The sequence below is a fragment of the Mizuhopecten yessoensis genome, unplaced genomic scaffold (assembly GCF_002113885.1).
Source record: "Mizuhopecten yessoensis strain PY_sf001 unplaced genomic scaffold, ASM211388v2 scaffold1011, whole genome shotgun sequence".
NCBI classification, from domain to species: Eukaryota; Metazoa; Mollusca; class Bivalvia; order Pectinida; family Pectinidae; genus Mizuhopecten; species Mizuhopecten yessoensis.
The window spans coordinates 913,304-931,758 of NW_018403833.1; the positions used below are offsets into that span (position 1 = coordinate 913,304).

The 18,455-nt window shown below is 38.5% G+C and overlaps 1 protein-coding gene across 5 annotated transcripts in view; it reads left to right on the forward strand.

Annotated features, from left to right (window-relative positions):
* LOC110456352 (dystroglycan-like) overlaps positions 1-18,455 on the forward strand; it is a 151,233-nt gene that overhangs the window by 91,175 nt on the left and 41,603 nt on the right. For 4 of the 5 annotated variants that reach the window (XM_021507045.1, XM_021507071.1, XM_021507039.1 and 1 more), the window contains one exon: positions 12,400-12,470. The gene's annotated coding sequence lies outside the window, so the exon portion shown is untranslated. Of the gene's footprint in view, positions 1-8,173; positions 8,248-12,399; positions 12,471-18,455 lie in introns of those variants that run through there. The other variant, XM_021507054.1, reaches the window with a different exon arrangement.

Below are 18,455 nucleotides of genomic sequence, written 5' to 3' on the forward strand. Positions count from 1 at the left end.
CACATGAAGATTACTATTGACCACTAGACTGACCCTAAAGGTAGATATTGACCGCTTATATATACTGGCCACACCTGACCATCGTAACCTACAGGTAGATTGATATTGACCATTGCTGGCCGTTACTTGACCATTAGCCTTTCTGATCCCCTTCTTCAGTTCTGATCTTGATGGCGTGTGCTGCTACAATTACGTATTAACCTTTTATTACCTGTTCACCCCAAGGTTAATTAAACCATTTCCCCTCTGACCTTCAACTTTACAATAGACTGCTGCAATAACCCTTAGGTGTGCAAATAACAATAAATGGTCAAGGTAACGGTCAGTATCGCAATGACCAGAACTAGTGAAAAACCATGCAGAAAAGGGAAACATTAACCTATTCACCCCTAAAGCCACAGTTTAACCTTACCAAATCAAAGACTGAGCAAGTCCTGTTTAGATATGTGGGGGTGAATGAGTTGACATTGCTCCCTAGTTTTGTCATGATAAAGGCCAATGTAACTCATGTCAGTCAATGCAATGGTTTCAAAAGTCTTCTTTTATGTTGTGAAAAATTACAATTAGCAAACTTGATTTCTGTGATGCTCTGACGGGTAGAGACAGCTGTGTAGTAGTCCCAGCCAACTTATGGAGCTACCAGAAGACATTGTCTGTTTAGCCTGATTTGTGGATCTTCGTAAACCTCTGTCTGGTTTCATGAATGGGTCGTGTGGTCACAGGTTAGATGTCATTACGTCAGTGTTACAGTGTCCCTAACACTGTATACCCACTCCTGTGTCATACGGGACCAGAAATTAGTTTATGTTATACTGGACCAGAAATCTGTTTACGTAAGTCTGTCCTGTCTAATGACTGGCCAGCTTATACAAATATTGGTCAGATAGCAGCCTTCATGACTTTCTTTGTCGAGGTAGTTTGCACGTTGATGACAAACTGACCGTGTGTTTGCTTTAGAGATATCGGCTGAATCACTGTGGCTAACATATCAATGATCTGATGTGGACAACCCAACTAGAAGTGTGGTTCGGACAGAGTCGGAACTTCTATATCAGGATTATTTTTCCTGAAGACAAATATTGCATTGGATGAATTCCTACATATCTTCTAGGACCAAATGTAGAAGTTTCTTCAAGGTATGAGCAAAGTAAGTTTTCAAGAATTATTTATATAATGGTATTATATGTCACGTCAATAAGTCTTATTATTGTTAATGTAAGAGCCATATACATCCTTTGAAAAATATTTCTTGATTATGTATCGTTTATGGACGTTTCTGTAAGCTATTGCAATACACATCTTTTGCAAAGATATTTCCATTATTGTGTTCCACACCTCAATGAAGGTTTTGTTAAGGTATGAGCCACACACATCTTTTGCAATGATATTTCCAGGATGGTATTCTATGTTTAACTCATTCACCCCTGAAGACACATTTGAGCTCTTCCAATGCAAAGGTTGGAATTGTACATTATGAAATTTCAGGGGTGAATGAGTTAAATGTGGTAGTGAAGTGATGGTTCCATCACAGGAAGTCCTACAGGAAGTCCTCGTGTCAGGTTATCACAGGGTTGTCACCCAGAGTTTATGACATTGTACTAAGAAAGCTTGAGTGTTACAAACAATTACAACATATTACGATTTAGCCGACACTCATGGGGCCTAATTATTGGTCTTCATTACTCAATCCTGCCATAGAACGATCCAATTTATTGGGTGTCAAAGGTACACATCATCTAAATATAGGTCTAATAAAGCTCAAGTTATTCCCTGGGAAGATTTTCACCTGTTTATATGTGCTCTTTCTTCATGACTTGTAATCTTTGATATTGTGTTTATCCTTTATCTATTTTGTATGCAGATTTATTTAAGCTACTACAATTTTACTATCTAATCAGCAAAATGATTGTGTATTATGGTTTTGGTAAAGTACAATTTAAAATGATTATTATTTTATTTTAAATTGAAAAATATTCTTGACAGAAATTAAATTTGGCATTATTTTTTTTACTGGTTGAAGACTACTTTTTCAGAATGGCTGAATATATTTTGACTTGATTTGTTAGGCAGTATTCCCTTTGTCAAGGAACTCATTTGTGTATAAATTCTGAATATTTCTTGTAGATCACTAAACTCCCTTACACTACAAGAAAAGTACAGTTAATGCATTCTTGATCAGAGTTCCCTTTTATATATTTATATAAATGATCACATGCATCTTCGGCTTGTGAAAGAATTCGGTGAAAAAAGACATAACGAAGATAGTGATTTTATGCCTTAGTATTTGAAGAGTTCTATAAGTGATTTTATATTTTTTCTGAAGAGTTCTGTAGGAAGGGGAGGTGATGCATGGTGTCATGTCAGTGTTATATGCTCCAATGATGTGAGGAAGTTCGACATGATGTAACTCCACTATAAGGCATGTCCAGGTGTGCCATCGAGGCAGGGTGGAGGTTCTCTATAGCTTTTGAGGTGTAGACTTTCAAATCAACTCAGCATGGCAGACGCATGTGAGGCAACTGGAATGTCACCTCAAGGTCATTCAACACTTGAGTGTTCCTTAAATAAAATTCAGATTTTCGGCTTCCTTGTATTTATGCCAGGTTATCAGCAGTTAGTATGGAGAATCCTTAATCTGTGTCTAGTAAATCAAGGCCACTTTAAAAAGTTAACAGTTCTGCACTTGACAGTGTCAAAAAAGTTTTAATATGATTCTGTGGAACTGGGCCAGATTGCACCAATCTGTAAAAGACATGATCATATATATACTATGTGTAAATTCCTGCACCCAGATAGCAAAAAAGTAAAAAGTAAAAGATATCTATCAAAAATGCTATTCCACTTTTTTTCTGCCACCATTTTATAGGGGAATGGAGGCATATATTGCCCTTGTCTGTCCCATCCATTTCCATCAGCGTCGTTTCATCTCATCCCAAATATCTGTTACCGCCGTAGCAACTTCATTGATCATTGGATTTTGCTTACACTTTTTACCAAGATCAAGGACAGGAAATACCTCGAATGAGTTTGTGTTTAAGGGTCCAGCATCAAGGTCACTATTGCTATTTTTGGAAATTTGTCAACCGATTCAGTGTCATCACTACAGCAGCTTCATTTGTTAAAAACAGCTGCGGTCAAAATTTTATATAAAGGTCAAGTCTGAAAGAACTTTGAGTTTGTATTTCGGGAATCAAAGGTCAAGGTCAAACTCACCATTACTGTTCAAAGAAATGTGTGAGGAACTGACATATTTGCATGGGAGCAGGAATATTCCTGTTTTTAAGGCAAAAAAACATATTCCCACTGAGGAATGCTATGTAGAGCTTATAGAAAGGATCATACTGACACTGAAAAGTCTGTTGCGTATTTGTTTGTTTTGCTGTTTTATTCCTAGATGATGCATTGTCCTCCTATTCAGGACAGAAATAGACTTGTGATTTCTCCAGTACTGGTATTGTCAGTCCACAGCCTCGGTTAATGGTCTGAAATAATTGGGCTGTAACAATGAAAATAATGATATCATGGCTCATAAACATATGACATCATTTTATAGCTAGGTAGTGCTGGCATACTATGGATGCATTCGTTTTTGCAGAACAATTATTTCCAACTTTTGAGTGTATGACAGAAAATCTCAACCCATCCAGATAAGAATCTTAAATTTCCAGCCCTTGGGCTTAATTTAGTCTGGACATTTGAGAATCTTACTAACCCCTTGGGTTTGGAATATTTTGTCTCAACTTCAGCCCTAATTGGGGACAATTTTATTAGTCACAGCGGTGATGGACAGAACGGGACACAAGTTAAGGATAATAGATGAGGGTATGTCTGGTCATGTGTGCTATTATAATTACAGCCAGTGGCCTGGGTACGCATTGATAATGAAAACGTGAGGTGTATGATCTGCAGTAGTCTGTCAAACACATAATGACACTACTGTCATGCAAATACATGTGCTGAGAAATTAGCATGGTTACATTTTCTCAGTTCCGTTGTGTTTCTTAAATTCACTGGGCCTGTTGAAAATTGATTTTTCCAAATCAGCGTTTGCTAAAGCTGGAAGTTAATCATATTTCTGGTTTCAATTACAAGGCAAACAAAATAGATGGCAGAATCGCTTTTGAAAGTTTAAATCATTGAAGAAAACACTTTTACAATTATACAGTAAGATTTAACAATTCTTTCTAGAAGACGCAGTTCATTTTAAAAACTTGTCTACAGTTGTATGCTAAGAAATAACAAATTCATTCTGGAAAACACTTGAGCATTCAATGTTAAGACTAACAAAGCTGTACTTGACATCAATGAACTTCTGGTGAAGATTAATGTTTGGTTTCCTAGTAGTCTGTATGCTAAGATGTAATCAGCTTCTGTATCACGTACAGATGGCCAAGGAATTGTGACCATCTGTCACTTTTCTCAACATTGAAATCAAGCTTCTCTGTAATCCTCCTGTTATATCATTGTGTACATGGACAGTGAGGGCCAGGCTCACGGAATCAAGATCCATCGAATCAAGATCCATCGTCCTTTTCACTCAAGTTATATAAGTTGGTGTTTAGTTCAGCCGGACTGAATAGAGTCTTTGTTCTGTTCGAAAAACTTACATAAAAGATTGCACTAAATATATGTGTAAAAATGATCAAGGTGTATCTGAAACTTCATTAAGATTAATCAGCTTAAACTGCATCAAATCCCGAAATATCTTTCAGTAAAAGGTGTTGTTTTGTATAAATGGAGGATATCATATGATATAGGAAAGCATTATGTGACAATACTTTTGTGTCAGTTGGCTTGATTCTGTCTAGTATCATATTCTGCCAGAAAATTGGTTGCCATGGTTTTGACATTGAAATGTCCAAGGTACAACCTTCAAATGTCCTACACCTACACAAATATCACCTTCTTTTGTAAAAGGCTAGGATATTTTTTTTCATCTGAACAAATAAATTTGATAGGTTTGTTTTCAACTAGGGTTTATATGGCAGATGGGGTATTGTTGATTTCTAGTTAAAAGAAATTCTGTGGTGCAAAACCAGAGGAAGAAGGATTGTATTTTCAAGCTTTGAAGTCCATTGTGGTCTGCGTGTGACGAAGGTTGAAATAGCACATGCAATGCACCGGGACCACCACATGAACTTTACCCGGACCGACCTTTACTCTGATGGGCTTTCAGCCACAGCCGTCACTAATGTATCATTCCAACCCTTATGTATAGCCACCAGCCACAGCCATTACAGATGTAGCTGTCTTATTCTTTATGTTAGCTTTCACATCAAACCTGCACACGTATTGACATACATTGTCGTTGCATTAGGTCCTTGTGGCCTTTCTCTGTAGAATTTGGATCAGATTAATTGACAAGTTTTTCGTCGGAAGGAAACAATACAAGGGAACATGGACATGGAATCCTTATGGGGAAAAGCCCACAGAACGAGAAATTGTCCACTTGTTGGACCATACCAGGGGCTGGTACACTAGATCTTTTGGGATCAGATCACAAATCTGTCCCAATACGCATACAAATTGACAATAAAAAAGCCCCCACCCCCCATATTTTTTTATTTTTTTAAATGGGGGTGGGGGAATCGGACCACATCATTGACCAGCCCAAGATATCAGGAAAAAATATGTCAAGACCACCTGCATGTCTACCATGATTGAGACCAAAGAACCCAGAGACTCTGAGCCATGTTTTAGTCTATTCCCAGACAAAGCCGGAACGGTCCAACTGGAAATAGGTTCGTGGCAAATCAGTTCGTTACAAAATATTGACTGTAGAGAGCGGGAGTAATCATCAACATCAATAACATGTATCAGCTTCTTAGTTTGTCCCCGCGGCCATATCTATAACAGTCCCAGGGGAAATATTGGTGGTGAGCTTGTCCAGCTGGTGGAGCTGTATAAGGACAGGGACCAGCCATAGGTGTCTGTGATGGTAATAAAGGACAATTACACCAAGTAATAACCGGATGTAATTTGAACATGGTGGAAAAGTACATTGTCTAGCTGAGATTCAGCTCCAGGAAATGCTTCGTCCAATTTTGGATATTAGTCGTCCAAATTATTTTGACATCAGTCTTATGGTTTCTTTTACTGTTAGGTAAATTGTGTGTATCTTCACTGAATCCGGTGTAATCCGAAAACCTGTGTAAACCAGGCATTCTGTCCATTTTAACCTACGAGTATCGTCAATCAATAAGGCCTAGTTTGTACAAATGTAGCCTCACAAATAACACTAAAACTCCTGATTTATAGATTTGATAGTACTGTTTTGGGTTTGATAAAGTGTTGTGTCTGAAGAGTTTGCGCAGTGTTGTTGGTAGTATTTACTGGTATGTGGGGGTTATAGACTGGAAGACTATCTAGTCCAGTCCTAGTAGGGGAGATCCAGTACAGCACAGCAGTAGGACATTGTAAAAAACAACTCTAAAGATATACTGTGCAAATGTTTCTAGGAAATCTTTTCTAAAAGGATATTGTCGAATGACTTTTAAGAAAGAAAAAAAGATTTTTAAAATGTGTTTGGAAAATCATTTTAAAAAATTGCTTCAATCTTGACCACCAAACTAAAAAGTTGCCAAATCTGTGTGTGTACCTCGAGCTCATGTCCCTTGTGTTTAAATGGCTCATTAAGTATTTGTATATACAGCTCTGCAACAGTATAGTGAGAGATTTTACAAAACCAGGCTTCCTGCAAACCAGTAGTAAAAGGCTCCCATTAACAAGGTCTGAAGGTTCAAGATGAATTCCTATGTAGACCTGTACGGAAGATTCCATCGATCACAAAGGATTTTTCTGGTGCTCCTGTGTTATATAACTAACGATGTGCTGAGTAATGGTTTCGGGCAGTGATTACAAAGCTAGGCGTTATTATTTAATAAGAACAGCTTTCGTTATATTTTTTCAGCAAATTGTGGAAGCTTTATGTATATTTTCGCCGTTCTTGGTATATCTAGCCCACGCTCAATTATTTCCAATATTTGAAATGGACCTGGATTCCAACATCAATCGTCTGATACAGCCATTGTGATGAACACTGCATGGTTCCTTACTGCGGAAGGATTGATTTTATGATACGTTGGGGGAGTTGAGCAGTCAATTTACCAAACCATTTATTTTTGACGGTCTGTATTCCCAAGGTGTTCTAGACTGGCTGATTAATTTGATTAATGAGTTTCCTCCCTTTGCATAGCTCTCTTGTCTGAATTTGTTGGTTTTGTAACACATGTATATATTTGTATTGATGCTGTATGGAGTCCATTGGCTTGTGAGGAAACACTTGATTACAGTGGAGAGTGAGAGAGTTATTCTCCATGCTGTTCTGATTGTTTGTGTACACAGGTGCTGAATGTACACATTCCCATTGATTATCGATGGATGGAGATTTCTGGACCAGGATGGTGCTCACCAATGACTGTTGACTGTGTGATATATACCCCAGTTAATTACAGATAGATAAACAAATCTGTATTGCTCTCATTGTTCATTACCCGCGGAAAACCATTCTGTTATCGAGCCCTTTTTGTAGCGTCATGGGAATAATGGTTGAAGTGTATTTAGGATTTTTCACGATGAATAGAAGTGGATATTGTTTCCACAATTATGAAACTTTTGAACAAAGGTTGATCGCCTTACTTAGTCATCAGCTGTTTGACATTTCAAGTCGCCTCCGAGTTAAATGTCACAAAGTCACCATTAAATATTACATTAAATATTAATTTTGAAATACTTGTAGTCATTACCAAGCATGGATGTTATAGGATCAGGGATATATCATACAGTCCAACAGGCTATTTTCACACTCATCATAAAAATTGTCAATTCTGATTCAAAACTACAAGTATCACATATGATTCATTCAAGCAATATGGACTCTGTAGACAAATTGGTAATATTGCTATTTTCCTGACCATTAAGGTGGCTTGGTCTGTTATCTGTGGGTTCTTGTTGTAATGTTAACGTTATCCCAGCTGGCAGACAAATCATTTCTACCAATAGATAGATTTAAGTCACAAGATTTGTTGATGACAAGTTTCAATTTCCTTATGTGCTAAGTCTGTCTGCTGTATCTCTATCTGTATGAAAACTTAAAGTTTTTTTAATTCTGAGTATCTAGTTCCTGTTTGGGAAGTATACACTTAATAGCTTACATTTATCTAGATTTTTCGTCTTACATGAAATGTTGTAAGATATATAGGTTGTTGTGTCGTCCAGGGCAGTGAGTTCCAGTGTTAGACAGCCGGGGTAAGAACAGATTTGTTGCACTGAAATATTTGTCTGTAGTCATTGCTTTTGTTACATATTTCTTGTTGACCTGTTTCTGTCCGAGTAGAGGTAGTTGTCCACGGTAACAACCACCTACCCTCTGACAACTCTGTAGAGGAGGAGGAGTCTGTGGACGCCCTCCCAGTGGTCACACGGCTATATTGGCTGTACAGTCAGGGGCAGATAAGTCTTACTCCATGCACCTCCTCGTATCCTTTCTGGTGCTGATGTATATTTTTATTGGAAGGGGTCTCAGAAGTATAGATGTACATCCATTACCAATCTGACAAGAGGGTCGTAAGGAAGCCATGAGTTGAGTTTTGAGGGACTCTGTCAACAAATTTTTGCAGTATAAATCTGAGCGTGGATTGTGTTTTTTCGGTATGAAAAGTTTTTCTCAATTAAACATGTTGCATATGGTCACTTATATAGGGATTTTGTGCCACTTCCTCCAATACTGTATCTTACAGTTATACCTGAAAGTGCTAGCTGACTTTGATAAACTGAAGTTAAGGATTACTATAAGCATCATGACATCTCCATCTCTTTGAGGTCTGTCTGGAAATCCAAATGGTCTTGAAAAGATTTTATGGATCTTATATACAAGGACCAATTACCTGCAAGGAGACCTACTGTTGCTGGGTGGGACAGTATTTCATTGATATGACATAAAAACAGTTTGGGTCCCAGAACAGCCCCTTGGAGAACTCTGGTTTCTACGAGAACGCTTGGAGAGTTTGTGCCATTATTCAATGTCCGCTCTGCATGCCAAGTAATGCTCTATATTTTGCCTGGGTTAGTTGCATATTTCTTTTGTCTCTATTTTCCTTTTTCCATCAGACTTTTTTCATGGTGTACTGGTACAAGTTTGTTACATACCATACCATACATGTATCTGGTTTGACCGGTTTGCTTAACCGTAAATGAATAAGTATGGTGACTTATCTGTAGGTGTACTGGTTTAGTGACTGTATACTAATAAAAGTGTATTATGAATGTACAAATTTATCTGATAGAGTTCAGTCTGCCTGGTATATGACTGCCTTACAGCTGGGTTTATCCCAGTGCTGTCCAGAATTTCAGAAATGATCTGGTATATCACTTGAAATAATCAATTATGCAATAGTATATAGACCATGTGTTGGGTTTATGGATAACAAGTAACAACTCCCAATAAATGCCTCTTTATGGTGCCCCAGATGTGTACATGTTGCCCAGGGGGGCACTTAAGTTGTTGAATGTAAACATCATTAGCCGATGTTTGTTTTATATATTCATCAACCATTACCAGTTTTCTTGTGGGTCTCTTTCCTTGCTTCTGTGTATTGGAAGAATTTTGGCAGACTTTCTGATTGATTGATAAATATCATTAGCCGATGTTTGTTTTATATATTCATCAACCATTACCAGTTTTCTTGTGGGTCTCTTTCCTTGCTTCTGTGTATTGGAAGAATTTTGGCAGACTTTCTGATTGATTGATATATCGGGTTAAAGTTGCCAAAAAAATATATTGGTTATGTTTATAATCAAACTAGTAACTATACATACATGTAAAAACCTGTTGTCACCTGCATTTGCATAATTCTGCCAAAGATGACCTCTTTGATCTGGTCCAATATTGCAGTATATTTTGAGTCCCCTACATTTGCACTGCTTACCCCAACCCCAACATTGACAAGGTTTAAGATCAAAAGTTTAAAAACTTTTTTCAAAAAGGAAAGGTGTGTAAAAGATAATTTTGATAGTTTACATGTTATACTACTGACTTCGATGACTTTGAGAAGTTAACATACTGAAATGACCTGCAATTAGCAGAGTTTACCTGTATTTTGACCCCACATATATATATGACCTCATTTCAAAGGTAATTAAGAACTTGACAGGTATGTGTGTATGTATGTATGTTTCTGAAGGGTAGGAACATTACATGTTGGCCTCATCAATTTAGCTGGGTAAGTGTGATGGAACAATTTGTTTCACCAGGTCGTAAATTGACTCCATCTGATTATACAATGCTGAGAGAGTGTGATGGGCCAGATATTGTCTCCATCTACTATACATGTACAATGCTGAGTGAGTGTGTTGGTGTTGCTGGGTTGATAAACCAAGTATTGACCTCATTGAAGGTTTGTAAGATAAATCATACAGAAGATAAATGGGGGATGATGGCAATAAAACAATTTGTACAAGGCTCTGTCCATCAAAGCCCCATAAATAAAGATTACCAAGATTAGGCAGATGATGTGAAGACAGATGGGGGAAAAGTGGGGAAAGATGTGTAGAACAGTTGTAAGTCCAGCTGGTGGTCAAGACAGGGGTGATCACTCACTTCTAACAAGTTACTGACCACACCTAGTATAGAGAGGCCTCAAAGGGAAGGTGACCGTGGCCAGACTATCAGGACTATGTGTATGGGACTGTGTGCGGTGTGACATGTCAGAAACAGGACATACTAACATCTGTTCAGCTCCAATGGTCAAACCGGTCAGTCTATCTGATAAAAGTAGTTTTAGATATAAAGTAACAAACAGTTCGTGATTAGCATTCCTGACTGGTCAGTTTAGCTGATAAATGTAGACTATGACATGGTGAAACAAAATGAAATGTAGATTATAAAACTGGTCAGTCTGATAAAATAGTTCTGGACACGGTGAAGCAAAAATGAAAAACGCTATTACTCAGCAAGAAGAGACTGTCATGATTTGGCTAGTCCAAAAGGTGGTTTAAGGCAAGACCTTGAGGTGATGAAGACTGGACATCACACCTGGTCAGTGCAGTTGAGGAAAAGGAGGAAAGATCATCATAAGATTTACTGACCATGCTAGAGAATGGATGGAGTTGTGATTGGGATGGTCTTAATTCAGATTCGAAGCCTGATTGGTTTATAAATGTTGCATCTTTGGGTCTAAAATTTTCGAGAAATATTTTTGTAGAATTTTCTTTAAATTTTCAAATAGCCTCTTGTTCTGTGTCTTACAGTTACCACAGTAAATCCCTATATGCATGAAGTATTTTTCTGAAAAAGTTTACAGGTTGACCTTTGAACTATTGATGGCTTATACAGCTGTGTTTGGTTAAATGAAGTTGATTGGCTAAAACAAGGAATGTACACTTGTCCAGCTAGTGATGGTCAGCTTAAATACCTTACTGGTCAGTCAAACAAAGTATTGGTCCAGTGTTGTAAATTGAGTTTGAAGTTCTGTGAACAGAAATGCACCTGGCTACAGGACACTGTCAGAGTGTTATCTATGCAGGCCAGTCAGAGTCGCATTCCAGTCTGAGTTCCTTCACACTCACTATCGCTGTAAGATGAGAGATGAGACAAACCATTTGTGAGCTGTTCTCTCTGTTTATAGAGACTTGGCCAATATGATGCAGGTGGTCTCGAGAAAAAACAAAAGCTTTCTCTAACATTTCATAGGGCTTAAATTTAATCATGAGATATATAGGCAGTGAAGGAGATTGATAACACTTTATATCTCATAACAATTTTAATTTGCAGACAAATTGTATCTGGCACGAGTCTATATGTTGTTTTTGTCAGCTGAGTTTGTGAGGTGCAGGGTTCGGCTGTAACACAAATACTCCATGACTGTAGCCGTTACAGGGAAACCTCATTACTTGTTCTCTGAGTACAGTCCTTCTTGTCAAATATGCAGACTATTTCCATGCTATACATATGAAGAAATATATTAGCCAGGGTCCAAAATACTTTTAAACCTTGTTATACTGCCAAAATTGTTCCGCAATATTTTGACATTATAAAGAGGTTTAGTGTGTTATGAAGGGAAATTATAAAGGAATTATTCAAAAATAAATGGAGAACTTGAAATTCATTGGCTGTAAGCAAGGTGGCAGTGAATTGGAGGCATTGTATTGAGGTTTTAATTACTGTAGAAACGGAAGGCATCAAATTTAAGTTTAACAGTATTTGAAATGAAGGACACTGTATCAAGGTCTTGCTGTATGTAAATAAGGGGCTGATCATGTCAAGGTTTTATAGTGAGGTTCACGCTAAAAGTGCTACAGTTTCAGCTCACTTAGCCTTTCATTGGTTGCTGCAGGTTATGAAATTTGAGAATTTAGTTATTTTTGTTGACTTTGGCTAAACTAAGAATCTGTTTTTTTCAGGCAGCAGATTTCCTGTGCTAGATTCTGAGGATTTCCTGGAGTTAACACAGTGAACAGAGAAGGCTGTACAGGTAAGTAGCCATCAGAGATATGTCTAGTGTTCTGTCAGTCTTCAGCTTCATCATCAATATCTGAGGGATAGATAGTGAAAAAAAAGAAACTTGGATCAGATTTAGGAGGTTAGGGACTTAACACTTAACGTGACCCTTTAATTTTAGTGCATTTCTATCTGTTCATGGCCAAAAAGAAATTTGAAGCCTTTTTAATTTGGATCTCCTCGGTGTTTATTGATCAAAGTTATTTTAGTTCCTTGTCAACCTTTGTATGACAGATTGTTGACAGAATCGTGGATTTGGGTATTCAAGAGTTCAACTTACCAGGTTGTCACTTAACTCTCCTGGGGGAGTCTGTTTTTCTTGGTGGTCAGATGTAACATCTGCCCCTATGTGTGTATACCTCTATGTAATATATATATGGTTACCTAGCTTCTACCTCTGTACCCCATAATTACCAGATACCCGAGAAAGAACGCGAAACAGTATAGACTGTTAACATACTGTAATAACAGGTTAGACAAAATCTTCTCCAGTTTAAAATGAATATTTTAAGGCTGATAGTGAAGCTTGTCTTTTCAAAGCATTTGATTACAACACCTGCTGGTCTGCTACAGGTTGAAAGGTAGATTCAAAATAGACACTTTAGGATAAGGTTCCAACCTGACTTTCAATGTTTTCTCCAATATGGCAGCCATGCTAGGTATGACCAAAATCTTAAGATTCAAAAACAGACATTTTAGACTGAAGTTCTATCTAGTATCCATGGTTTCTCAAATGCAAGTTTGTCGCAAATGTTGGCTCAGGTGATATGATCTGAAATGATTCTGATCTCTAGGTAGATTACAGGTTTCGCTGTACATATTCTGTACATATGATGATTAATACATTGGTCTGTAATTAAATGTTATCAGAAATATTCAAATATTCAGAAATAATGTAATTATGATAATATATATAAAATATGTATGATATTGTAGCATTTATGGATTTCAATGTATTCAGAACAGATATCAAGTGACAAATCACATTTTAAACCTGTCATTAACATTTGCCAAAACATTTGCAAACTGTCGCTGTTAGGAACTGGTGAAGTCTGATTATAGTCAATGGCAACTTTTGTCAGCCATCTTTGGGAGGGACAGGCCTCAGTTTGGTCAGTCTTTACAACTTTTGTCAGACATCTTTGGGAGGCACAGGACTCAGTTTGGTCAGTCTCAACAACTTTTGTCAGACATCTTTGGGAGGCACAGGACTCAGTTTGGTCAGTCTCAACAACTTTTGTCAGCCGTATTCGGGAGGGACAGGCCTCAGTTTGGTCAGTCTTTACAACTTTTGTCAGACATCTTTGGGAGGCACAGGACTCAGTTTGGTCAGTCTCAACAACTTTTGTCAGCCATCTTTGGGAGGCACAGGCCTCAGTTTGGTCAGTCTCAAGAACTTTTGTCAGCCGTATTTGGGAGGGACAGGCCTCAGTTTGGTCAGTCTTTACAACTCTTGCCAGCCATCTTTGGGCGGCCCAGGCCTCAGTTTGGTCAGTCTCAACAACTTTTGTGAGCCATCTTTGGGAGGCACAGGCCTCAGTTTGGCCAGTCTTTACAACTTTTGTCAGCCATCTTTGGTAGGCACAGGCCTCAGTTTGGTCAGTCTCAACAACTTTTGCCAGCCATCTTTGGGAGGCACAGGCCTCAGTTTGGCCAGTCTTTACAACTTTTGTCAGCCATCTTTGATAGGCACAGGCCTCAGTTTGGTCAGTCTCAACAACTTTTGTGAGCCATCTTTGGGAGGCACAGGCCTCAGTTTGGCCAGTCTTTACAACTTTTGTCAGCCATCTTTGGAAGGCACAGGCCTCAGTTTGGTCAGTCTCAACAACTTTTGTCAGACATCTTTGGGAGGCACAGGACTCAGTTTGGTCAGTCTCAACAACTTTTGTCAGACATCTTTGGTAGGCACAGGCCTCAGTTTGGTCAGTCTTTACAACTTTTGTCAGACATCTTTGGGAGGCACAGGACTCAGTTTGGTCAGTCTCAACAACTTTTGTCAGCCATCTTGGGGAGGCACAGGCCTCAGTTTAGTCAGTCTTTACAACTTTTGTCAGCCATCTTTGGGAGGCACAGGCCTCACTTTGGTCAGTCTTTACAACTTTTGTCAGCCATCTTTGATAGGCACAGGCCTCAGTTTGGTCAGTCTCAACAACTTTTGCCAGCCATCTTTGGGAGGCACAGGCCTCAGTTTGGCCAGTCTTTACAACTTTTGTCAGCCATCTTTGGGAGGCACAGGCCTCAGTTTGGTCAGTCTTGACAACTTTTGTCAGCCATCTTTGGGAGGCACAGGCCTCAATTTGGTCAGTCTGGGCAACTTTTGTCAGCCATATTTGGTAGGCACAAGCCTCAGTTTGGTCAGTCTCAGCAACTTTTGTCATCCATCTTTGGGAGGCACAGGCCTCAGTTTGGTCAGTCTTTACAACTTTTGTCAGCCGTCTATGGGAGGCACAGGTCTCAGTTTGGTCAGTTTTGACAACTTTTGTCAGCCGTATTTTGGAGGCACAGGCCTCAGTTTGGCCAGTCTGGGTAACTTTTGTCAGCCGTCTTTGATAGGCACAGGCTTCAGTTTGGCCAGTCTCAACTTTTGTCAGCCATATTTGGGATGCACAGGCCTCAGTTTGGTCAGTCTGGATAACTTTTTTTCAGCCGTCTTTAATAGGCACAGGCCTCAGTTTGGTCAGTCTTGACAACTTTTGTCAGCCGTCTTTGGGAGGCACATGCCTCAGTTTGGCCAGTCTCAACAACTTTTTTCAGCCCGTTAAAAATAATTGTATAAATATTATAGTTCTAAGCTAAGGGAAACACCAATGTAGTATCAGCTGTTCACGTTTACCTGGATGTTAGATTTCTGTGTTTTAGGTATAAAATAACAAACAAACCATTTACATTAACTAATAAACTATTCTTTTAAAACAATGGTGTTAAAAATGAAGTCCCATCGGAATGAGTGGTTATTTACTGCCCTGTTTGGGGGACCACCCATCGATCACCTAGTCTATTGTTATTGTGGTGTTGCATCACCTGATTGAGACGGAATGATAAGAGCTATAGGGAGAAGATTGAACACACAGCCCTTATTGACGAGATCTTATCACCTAGTTAGTCTGGTATCACACACCTGAATGGCTTTCTCGTTACTCAGGTAGCCGTTGAAATGGCACTCAAGAGCAAGGACATTACCCCATCCATGATGGCCTTTTGATCATACTTAATGTTGGGCCTGAAAGCTTGTATGTAAAATGTAGCAAACCCAGTCAGAGTGAGTGTGGGGTGGACGGACTGGATTAAAACAGTCTATATATAGCTCTGTATCTGTTAGATAGATCTGTCTAGCTAACTAGATCGGTCAAACTGTCCTTCCGTCACATCCTCTATTTATAAAGAATTTCCCCGTCAGAGTTTTACTACTAGTGTATCTCCCCCTAATTTGAGAACTTAAAAAATCAGACATCCAAGTGATCAAAATTATAACAAATACTTAAATTTTCTAGAAACTGCATGGGTCCAGTCTACATCATTGAGTGCTTGATTTTTGTTACGGTTAGAGCGCTTTCTTGGATTTCCTGCGAGTTAAAATTTATTATTTTGTAATATCAGGAGTTTTTTCTGAAAATTAAAAAATGTAGAAGTTTGCATTGAGACTGTTTCCCTACGTTATATGTTAATTCTTCCCTACGATATATGTTAATACTTCCCTACGATATATGTTAATACTTCCCTACGATATGTTAATACTTCCCGAGCTGCTCTTACTTGTCAATTAATCCAAAAGATGTAGAAATTGTTCCGACATCAACAATAGGTTTCCTAATCAATAAACTGTATTGAATTGATAATTGATTTTTTTTTTTTTTAAACGGATTTTCTTATTCCACTGACTGTGGGAGACGTTCACTGTGGTTGCCGTATATAGCATCTGTTCTACAGATAAAACCTTTCCCCTGCCTCATCAAGGCTTCCAAGAAGAAATAAATACAAATTCTAAAATGCATTTGTAATGTTTGAAGTGACATAACTTCCTGTTTTATGTTGTAAATGTGTGTTCACATTGCCAGCCACAGACAAGTAACCTTTCTTTTGTTCTGGTGTCTAATTCCTCTGGTTACCGGCTGAAAAAAGACATGTTTCCGTAATGAAGATAAGCCGGTCTCTATGGCAACAATAGACAGAGGGGCTTTGATGTGGATTGTGAAAAGAAACAAGGTGTTGTATTGTTCCTGTAAGCGATGAATGAGCTGCTGTTATCACCGGGTGTAGGGAGGAGTTTGGAACATGTCAGAAATCATGATACAGGAATATATAAATCGCAGGCTTGTTAGGCAACTCAAATTGTCCAGAAAATCAGCTTTTCCAGATGCTGATATGAGTATTTCGCGTGCATACATTTTTATTCATGAGGATATAACTGTAGGGAAACTTTGCCTTTCATTCTGATAAAAAAATGTTGTGGATTTATAATTGCTGTTGGGGGAAAAAATTTCCCTCTTTATATGGAAAGCAAAACGGCAAAAATTGCGGCGAAAAATATTCGGGTATACAATCATTTATGTTTTACCAATATTGTTTGTTTTACGTTACGGATAAATATTTGATCACATGAAATACATTATAACAACTCTATTTTGTATTGTGACGAGGGATAATTATACCATGAACTTTGCTCATTTGTGATCGTAAGTCAATGATGTTTAAGTGTTGCATGTGACGTCAACGCTGTAGAACTTGGACAGTAACTGATAAAACAGTGTGTTTTGTACCATTGACATTTCTATAATCTCCGAGATGGGTATGGATGGGTTACAGTCTTTGATGACTGGGTGTGAGTGGATGGGTTTTGGTCGTTGATGACGGGGCTAATGATACTTCAGTATGTTATCTGTTGGGAGTGGTGCACCCTAATGACAGACGCGGTAGTTTACGTGAGTTACAACTGTTACAGTGACCTAAGCCAGCTACACCCAGGCCACAATGTATCTATACAGCAGGGCTGGCTGGCTGGCCTAATGGGCATGGCAAAATCATTGCTCAGGTGCCATGAAAAAACAATGACATGAAGAGTGGTAGTTATTGCGGCAGGGAGCCATTTTGTCCATAATAGACTTAACATTGATTATTTTTCCTATAAAAAACAGATAAGATTTAAATACCTTGCTGTTTTTACATAAATATCTCATAAAATTACCATCGTTTTGAGTCATCACAGGTTCTAGCCTCATCTGTCAATACAAACATAGTATATTCAAGGTTGCTAACTCTGTTCCTAACTCAGTTGGTCGCACACTAACGTCCCTGAGACGACACGCTAAATCCTTAGTTGGTAGCACAAAACACACGGCATGTCAGCTATTCAATGTCGGTACAGTGTTTCTACGATAGGAAACAAACTTACTTGTATGATAGTTCATGCCCTTGCATTATTATGTCAAGACACCCGAGACAAGGTTTCAAGCTGGTCAGGCTGACAATCGGAACACTGACAGATTCAGTCTTAGTGACAGATTCAGTGTTACCTTAGTGACTGATTCAGTGTAATCTTAGTGACTGATTCAGTGTAACCTTAGTGACTGATTCAGTGTCACCTTAGTGACTGATTCAGTGTAATCATAGTGACTGATTCAGTCTTAGTGACAGATTCAGTGTTACCTAAGTGACTGATTCAGTGTAACCTTAGTGACTGATTCAGTGTCACCTTAGTGACTGATTCAGTGTAACCTTAGTGACTGATTCAGTGTAATCTTAGTAACTGATTCAGTGTCACCTTAGTGACTGATTCAGTGTAATCTTAGTGACTGATTCAGTGTAACCTTAGTGACTGATTCAGTGTAACTTTAGTGACTGATTCAGTGTAACCTTAGTGACAGATTCAGTGTAACCTTAGTGATAGATTCAGTGTAACCTTAGTGACTGATTCAGTGTAATCTTAGTGATAGATGATAGAACTATGTCAGTGTAACGTTAC